The sequence below is a fragment of the Acipenser ruthenus genome, chromosome 33 (genome assembly GCF_902713425.1).
Source record: "Acipenser ruthenus chromosome 33, fAciRut3.2 maternal haplotype, whole genome shotgun sequence".
Classification (NCBI taxonomy): Eukaryota; Metazoa; Chordata; class Actinopteri; order Acipenseriformes; family Acipenseridae; genus Acipenser; species Acipenser ruthenus.
The window spans coordinates 11613514-11621682 of record NC_081221.1 but is presented as its reverse complement, the minus strand read 5'-3'; the positions used below and the strand labels follow the sequence as shown (position 1 = coordinate 11621682).

The 8169-nt window shown below is 35.7% G+C and overlaps 1 protein-coding gene across 7 annotated transcripts in view; it reads left to right on the top strand.

Moving 5' to 3' along the window:
- Nucleotides 1–5368: 5368 nt before the first annotated feature.
- LOC117433233 (ataxin-7-like protein 3) overlaps nucleotides 5369–8169 on the top strand; it is a 37777-nt gene continuing 34976 nt past the window's right edge. For 4 of the 7 annotated variants that reach the window (XM_059006717.1, XM_059006715.1, XM_059006716.1 and 1 more), the window contains exon 1: nucleotides 5369–5879. The gene's annotated coding sequence lies outside the window, so the exon portion shown is untranslated. Of the gene's footprint in view, nucleotides 5904–6135; nucleotides 6501–8169 lie in introns of those variants that run through there. The other 3 variants (XM_034055321.3, XM_059006714.1, XM_034055322.3) reach the window with 3 other exon arrangements.

Genomic DNA, 8169 nt, shown 5'->3' with positions numbered 1-8169 from the left:
GTGGAGTCAGCCAATCAGTAAACATTTCAGAATGAACACGTGACACGCCTAGCAGTTTTTTTTTTACAAGATTTACACAAGTAATATGGATATATAGCTATGGCTAGAAGTGTTACATCATCACTATAGAATTAACACGTTGCTTCTTAGAATCGAATGAAAGCTGCTGAATAATGTTGTTAACACACTGAAAGACATACTGCGTTGTAGTTTCCCATATATATATATATATATATATATATATATATATATATATATATATAATGTATGTGTCTCAATCCTAAAATTATGGGTGATGCAAAACTTCAGTACATAGCTGTAGAGTACAGTAAAAAAAAAAAAAAAAAATGGCCCCTGAATCTGATACTCAGTATTTTAAGCTATAATGTTAATACCAAGTATCATGACAATGGGATTAACTGTTTTCCAGATGGACAATGTGACATACATACATACGACTGCATCCCCTTCAGTGACATACATGGTATTAGGCTAAATTACTGGTCTATAGAAGGGAATTTTGCAGACATATGGAAAAAACCTATATGTTTCATATACGGTTAATGTACTAGTTTTATATATGTATTAGTGTATGATGTTTATATGCATCATACTACAATTATGGCCACTTTCGTATATGTCAACATATACGAAATTAGAACGTTTAATATATGTTTATTATATTAAATACTGTATGTGTGTGTGTATATATATATATATATATATATATATATAAGTAATTTATATATATATATATATATACAGAAACAGTAATTTTTAATACAGATATGCAGGGACAGCGGTCCCTAGATTGACGCTGGGGTCTAGCTCATCCCTTAATTCAGCTATGAGGTCTAGGATGACCTGCGGAGTGAGAATATAACACTTTAGCATCGCACCCTCCGGCATCCCAAACAAAGTGACCCTGGAGTTGAATATGGAGGGTCTTCTTCGTCTTGCCCTTCTCCCCCGAATGTGTTCCTGCCTCTCGTCAATGAGAGCCAAGTGTCGCCATATCAGGAAGTGTACCTCAGCAGCCATTCTGAAGTCAATGACAGGTCTCTGCAGGTGTGTGCTTTTATACAGCTCGTAGTTACTCGCTTCTACAATGGTTTGCACCTTGTAAGAAGAGGTGTAAGGTTTCTGGAGGAACAGCAATTGCCTAAGTGCAAGGCAACATCCTCACATCACATTAGAATGTTTGCGCCCGCTTAGTATCCAGAGCCAGCCCAGTTCCATGCTCTTTTCTTCATTTTATTGCATTTCAATATAATTTTAATGGATTAATGATGGCAAAGTGCAAATTTGGTGCAGAACCTCAGATGAACACAATTCAGTTTACGGCAACATTATGGGGGTTTTGCACATGAAAATCACTGAATATCCTTACATCTAACCCCATGCATGCTGTAGTTTTTGTTTACTTTTATTGCGCAGTTCAGTCAACTTGCCATTGATTGCTGTACCAATAACAGCCTGTAGGGTATTAGGCCACTTCTGCAAAGTTGCTCCTTAAAGGAAACTTATCACAATTAAAACCATAACAAAAATACAACAAATGTTACATAAACATTGGCAGAAATCAATGTTTTGTCCATGCCTTTGAAAAAGACAATTACGAAATAGGCAACATTGTGAAATATATAGTCAATAAATATAAATGCCACTAGTACAATATTGCAAAGAAAGAAGAAGAATGTATGCTAACAAGCAGACTCCAAAATGTAATTTATCAATATTTTAAAAAGATTCATTAACAAAATCTCACTGTAGATGGCATCAATCTTTGTTGCATCAATCTAATGCTAGTGTTCCGTGGTGTTTTTGCTGCTCCCTCTCATGTTACTTTTCAGCAAAATATCTGCAGGGCACAGATTCACAAGAAGAGCGCGCACAAATTATGTTGCTGTGTGTGAATTGTTGGCTAAAGCCCACACAAGTTTGTCACAGAACACCCCACTACCTGGATGTTAAAAATAAAGGTGTTTTATATAGTAAGGAAGGTTAGACTTAAAGCTAACATTGCATTAACATTTTCAAAATGTAAAGACTGAAATAAATTTACCAACCCAAACTTTTAAAGTTAGGAGTTTCTTATCCCTATTCATAAAACAAGAAATACAAGGATTGTTTTATACCTGGGTTGCGATTCCGGTCTTCAGTGAATTCCCAGATTGTGGTGGAGGGGGAGGTTCCTCTTCTGGAGTGACTTGTCTCGCTGGAGTTGACGACCTGCTGAAGCTGTCCATGGATCTGTGTAAAATCTCTTTCATTTCAGTCAAAAACTTAGGCATTTCTTAAAAAAATAATACATACATATTATACAGCAGCTTTAGCAGAATGGACATACAACTATGTACAAAGATTAAAGTAGGGAACAAATAATCTTTATAAACATTATATACCTGAGTATTTTTTTCTTAGACAGTACTTTTACCCTGTATTATTATTAATTTCTTAGCAGACACCCTTATCCAGGGCAACTTACAATTGTTACAAGATACAACATTTACCCATTTATACAGTTGGGTTTTTACTGGAGCAATCTAGGTAAAGTACCTTGCTCAAGGGTACAGCAGCAGTGTCTCCCATCTGGGATTGAACCCACGACCCTCTGGTCAAGAGTCCAGAGCCCCTAACCACTACTCCACACTGCTGCCCGTCTACCTGTATGAAAGTATACCTTGTGTTTGAGTAATCTTACTTAAGAATTTTTTTTTTAAAACCTTTCAAATATATACTTGAGTAAGACTTTGCAAACTGTAAAAACTGAAAATATCTCAAAATCCAACACAAATATAGTTGAAACTACAGAAAGAGAATTGAAAGGCATTTTCCTAAATACAGAACCAGAATACACAGCACCCCTCTGCTATAGTAACTACATGTAACCTTTGAAGAGCATCTCAAGACTGATTCTCTTCATTAAGATCCTGATTTTCTTACTGGAGTTGTAGGTTGCTCTTCACATTCGTATCGCCCGACGACCGGTGTAGTGGTATTTTCAGGTACACAGGTAAAAAGTGGTACACAGCGCATTGAGCTTGCTCGCTGCATGCCTAAACAACTTCCACTTAGAAAGCACGGAAGTGCCCGTTCAAATCTGGTACGTTATGCTGCTTTCTGTCTTTTTAATCTTTTTAAATTGAATTTATCATGTTTTTCCACCATTAAGAAAATTGTATGCAAATATTTATCATAAGCAATACAATTGGGTCTTGTACATTTTATTACTTCTGCAATTTTGTCTTGTTCGCGGTGGATTTTTTTTTAGAGAAATTGATTGTCTGTTTCCAGTTTAAGTTTATAATTTATATATATATATATATATATATATATATATATATATATATATATATATATATATATATATATATATATAAACCTAACTGTAGAAAACCACAGAAAGAGAGAAACAGCAACTCCCTTGGATAAATCCGGCTCTGTACTCAATTTGTCGATAAAAGTATTTTTATTTTCATATTACAGAAGTCAGCAAGCTATAATGCTAACGCGTTTCGACAGTTTGTCTTCATCAGAACATTGTAAAACACCTATGTTTACAACATTTTAAAGACTTAAAAGCTGAGACCACACCTTATGTCAATAGTTTAACAATTAGTACCCAATCAAGCCATTTAGTTAAGGGTCAGTTAATAAATCATTATTTTCAACAGGTGATTATAATTACATCATGATAAGTGCCCATCATAAGTATATTATATGCAGACGTTTACCATATATGTCCTTACATATCCTTGCAATACGCAGATAAGGCCAATCAAATCAGGGCCAGAGTTGACATTCTACCGAGGTCAAACTTAGGTTTCAATCTCTAGCTGGCAGTATTTATATGACTGCTTGCTATTTACTATTCAACCTCCAAACCTGTGTTACACGGCAAACCAACAGAGAAAATGTTATACTTTAACAGAATTTTTACATGAGCATCTGCATTAGCATTGATGATGCAATAAAACAAAAAACAAAATAAAGAAAAACAACCGAGGACACAACCTCGGTGCCCTCATAGCTAGTTACAGCCATGAGTCAATATAACCCTTATATAATACACATATGTTTTATAATAGTCATTCAAAAAATTAAATGAAACATAGATTTTTTTTTTCCCCCACAGGCAAAAAAGTAGCTTCACTAATGGAACCGCCACAGGATATATCCTCAGAAATGAACTTGTCTGTTTCCAAATACTTATGTGTTCCTTGTGTACTGATTCCTACCTATATAGGCCCACTTGTGCAATTTTGCTCATTTTAATGTTCCCACTTTGCATCTGTTTTAATGTGAGCGCCGCCTTTAGCCACTCCAGTCTTCAGTATGTTGTTTAACAGTATGAGATGAAAAACATATTAAAAGATGATATTGTTTAAGGCAGATGCAATATAGGTAGCATTATTTTTTAATGCTCTGAAAATGAGCAAAATTGCACAAGGCATTGCCTGCAAATCGGTACACATGGGGAAAAAGGTGGCACTAGACAAATTCTGCTTAAGGTGAAACAACGTCCATAGGAAATATTTCATTTTTTGTCAGGCACTTATTTACACATCGTGCAGGAAACGCCATTTAAACAACGTGGCACGAGCGCCCTCTTGCGAAACGACGCGGATGCGGCTTCCAAGTCCTGGGTATTGATCCAGGATAAAGTTGCGCAAATACAATACATAAATATGTCTAGGCTGTGATTACAAAATGCATTTGAGCACTATTATATTTTTAAACCAGTGTTAGTGTATCAAAAATGTAAATTCCTTTTTATTAATATTTAAACATATACGGTGATTTGGTAGGGTTAGTTTACATTGTTTCGTATCTGTTCCCCGCGTCATTATTATCCCAATGTCTTGTATTGTTGTGTGTGTTTGTGTAACCTTGATATAAGACTCACGGACACACAATCAGTCACACAACACGCTCCAATGTACTGAAATAAGTATAAAACCGTCTTTAAGTTTTGGATTAATGAATGTAAGCTACTTTTAAATTGTTGGGCGTGTCGAAGTCCCGCCATCCAAAATTATAAAGATTTTGGTCGTAGTAATTAACAGGAACAATTTAAATTCGGATTCTAACTGTATTTTACAGAACACGAAAGGAATAGGCGTTTTTTTTTTAACATTTTTTCGTGACGTTAAACCTCTTTTGATAAATGCACATTAGTCGTTGTAAATATCGTTTTAAATCATATTGTTACAGGATTACGCCTCTCTTTCGCTAAAGGCAGTAAAAAGCACAGCAACATACTACTTAGCATAACAATTATGATATGAATTACATGCTACCGCGCAACGCAACTTGAAACAAGACGATTGAGGAAATCTCTGCCCACACCGAGAGCTAATTGGTGAACAGCTTACAAAGCCGCTCTGCTGTTGGTCAGTTTTACTGTCACGCTAGGTGCGTCACGACAGGGCCTACCAAGGTAGGCTGTCCCCAGAGTCTGTATTGTTGCTGTTATTATTATTTTTTTTATTTGGAAATATAATTAGTTTTTTTACATCCCCGTTTGAATGTGCACTTCACTGATAAAGACGTGCATATGAAACGTATTACGCCGCGGTTGCAAAACTATAAATAAATAATCACTTTAATTAGCGTCCGGCAAAATTTATATATATATATACTTTTTTTTTTTTGCTGCTTTTTTTAAGTGTTTTAATTTATTAAAAAAATGGCAACAAATATTTAATTTCGTGTGTGCATGTTTTTGAGAGGAATTTGGATAGCTTCAAATTTCGTTTCGTAAGGATTTATGCGGGGGCGGATGGGACACCGGTGTCTTCATGAGATGGCTTGCCGGGGAAGGAGCTGCTGGATTCGGCTCTGATTTCCAGCCTCGACCCTTAAAGAGGCAGGGGGTGAGTAAACCAGGTAACAAAAAGGTAATCACTTGTTATATAATAGTAGTATCGGATTATCCTTCGGACGGTTTTACAAATTACAACATTGCTCCCATTTACGGCTACAGTTTTAACCATTTAGCGAACAGAGCACTGGAAATGGTGCCATTATTTTCTATGAAACCAGTCTGTTGCTTTTCAACAGTATAATTTGGGGCTTTGTTTTAATCGATGTAAATTATACCCAAAGATAAGACTGTTTAGTATTTAATACATTGCATTTAGAAATTAAACACGAATCTTCTCAGTTGCGTTTAGACAGATACAACGAGTGCTCTGTTTTCAAGGTGGAGCTTTTAGTGTGTATTTATTTGGTTGATTTGTTAGCTACAATAAATGCTGTATCGCTTTCTTTTTCTTTACCTCTATAAACTAAACCCGAAGAGGGAGGGGGGGAATGGTTACAGTATATCCGGGACTTACTCGTTCCACTAGACCACACTAATGCTGGCTTCTGTACTAGTTATGTTGTAGCTTGTGCTACCCAAGCTATACATTTGATTATTTTCTTGCAAGTTGCACGCAATAGCGAATGAAGGGGGAAAAAAAAAAACAAACACCTAATCTATTCTGTAAACGGTAAGAATCCGATTATTTTCACACTCAAATAAGAGACCGGAGAAATAAACTGCAATTCGCGTACGGTTAGTTCATGTTTTTGTTTGCTGTGGTTTTGACGTTCTGATGTGACTTGTAATGTGATGTTCAGACTCAAGCAAGGCCTGGTCTAGACATCCCTTCTTGACAAGACTCGGGGTGTAAATTAGTTTACCACATAGAAAAAAGGAAGGTGCTACATCATCCCGAGGAATGAATGTGCAGTACGCCACTCCTTCAAGAAAAAAAATAAAAAATTATATATATATATATATATATATTACCCTATCGTTAAACAAATTTCAATTTCCTGCGTACACTAAGGCCGGTCAAAGTAAGGACGCAGTTTTATATGAGGATTAAAAAAAAATAATAATAATAAAACAAATAATGACAAACTGGTGCTTATCTGGACTCTGCGTCCACCACTACTCAAATCATACTTTAAAAATGCACTTATTTTAACCACAACATGTTACAGGCTTAATAAAGTTTATCAGGATAATTAAATAAAGCTGCACAATTAAATATACATTTTCTCAAAAATTACAATCCGAATCTAAAGATGTATAAGATATGCATGTGAAATAAAACACACTATTTTATTGTGGCCATCTACATTAAAAAAAAAGACCACCATTAACCGTGTGATTCCAAGCTATATATATATATATATATTTTTCTTCTCGCTGCCAAATTATCATAACATAAACCACCATCCGACTGTTTGATACATTTTGGGATTCTAAAAGTCTCTGTGTGCGCGAACAAAACACAAATACATTCAAATGAAATACATTTCTGTCCTTATGGCAAAACTACATGGACGCATCGGATCGTTTGTTTTTCAGTTGATTTGTCTTTTATCGTCCCCCCACACACTCTGTAGGTCTGGTTCTGCTGTTAAAGTCGGTTCCAAACTGAGACTTCTGTTTTGATAAGCAAACAAACCGGCCAAAAAACAATAACAAATCTTGGATGTGTTGGGCAACAGTGTTTTCAATCAGTTTGTTGTTGGGAAGACCATGCGAGACTTTGTAGATATTCTGAGAACAGGCAGTTGTATCTATTGGTTATTGCATCACCTACATCGTTCTTAGACCAAAAGGATGATGTTTTAGATGGGAAACAACACAAGTTAGCAATGCTGGTTTTGTGTGGCTGCGTAAAATTGTGCGACTACATTTCAGCCCCCCTTTTCTTGGTTCACAATTGAGGCGTTTCAACAAGAATGCGACACGACTGATTCAAAACAGGATTAATTTCATATTTGATCAGATCAGTTAGAATATTTAAAAGCATTCTGAAATTGTTTTTTCAGTCTAGCTAAACCAGCAGTTTATGATTCACAGAACGATCATAAAAGTTAACGCAACAATGTTGTTCATTATATGAATTTTGTAAAACCCCTTTCCAAGAAGTTCTACATTAGCTATTTAAATGGATAACATTTAGGGTACAACCTCACTTGTTGGACCACTTGCTTACTAAAATAGTTTGTGTGTATTTGAGGAGTGGATAATGATCTTTTCAGGGATACCAAGCAGTCACAAACCAGGCCAGGATTTTAACTTTTTGGTAGGCCAGATTGCTCTGCAGCTAGTCCTGGGTTTCAGAGCTACGTTCAGTGAAGTGTATCATTGAAACTTCA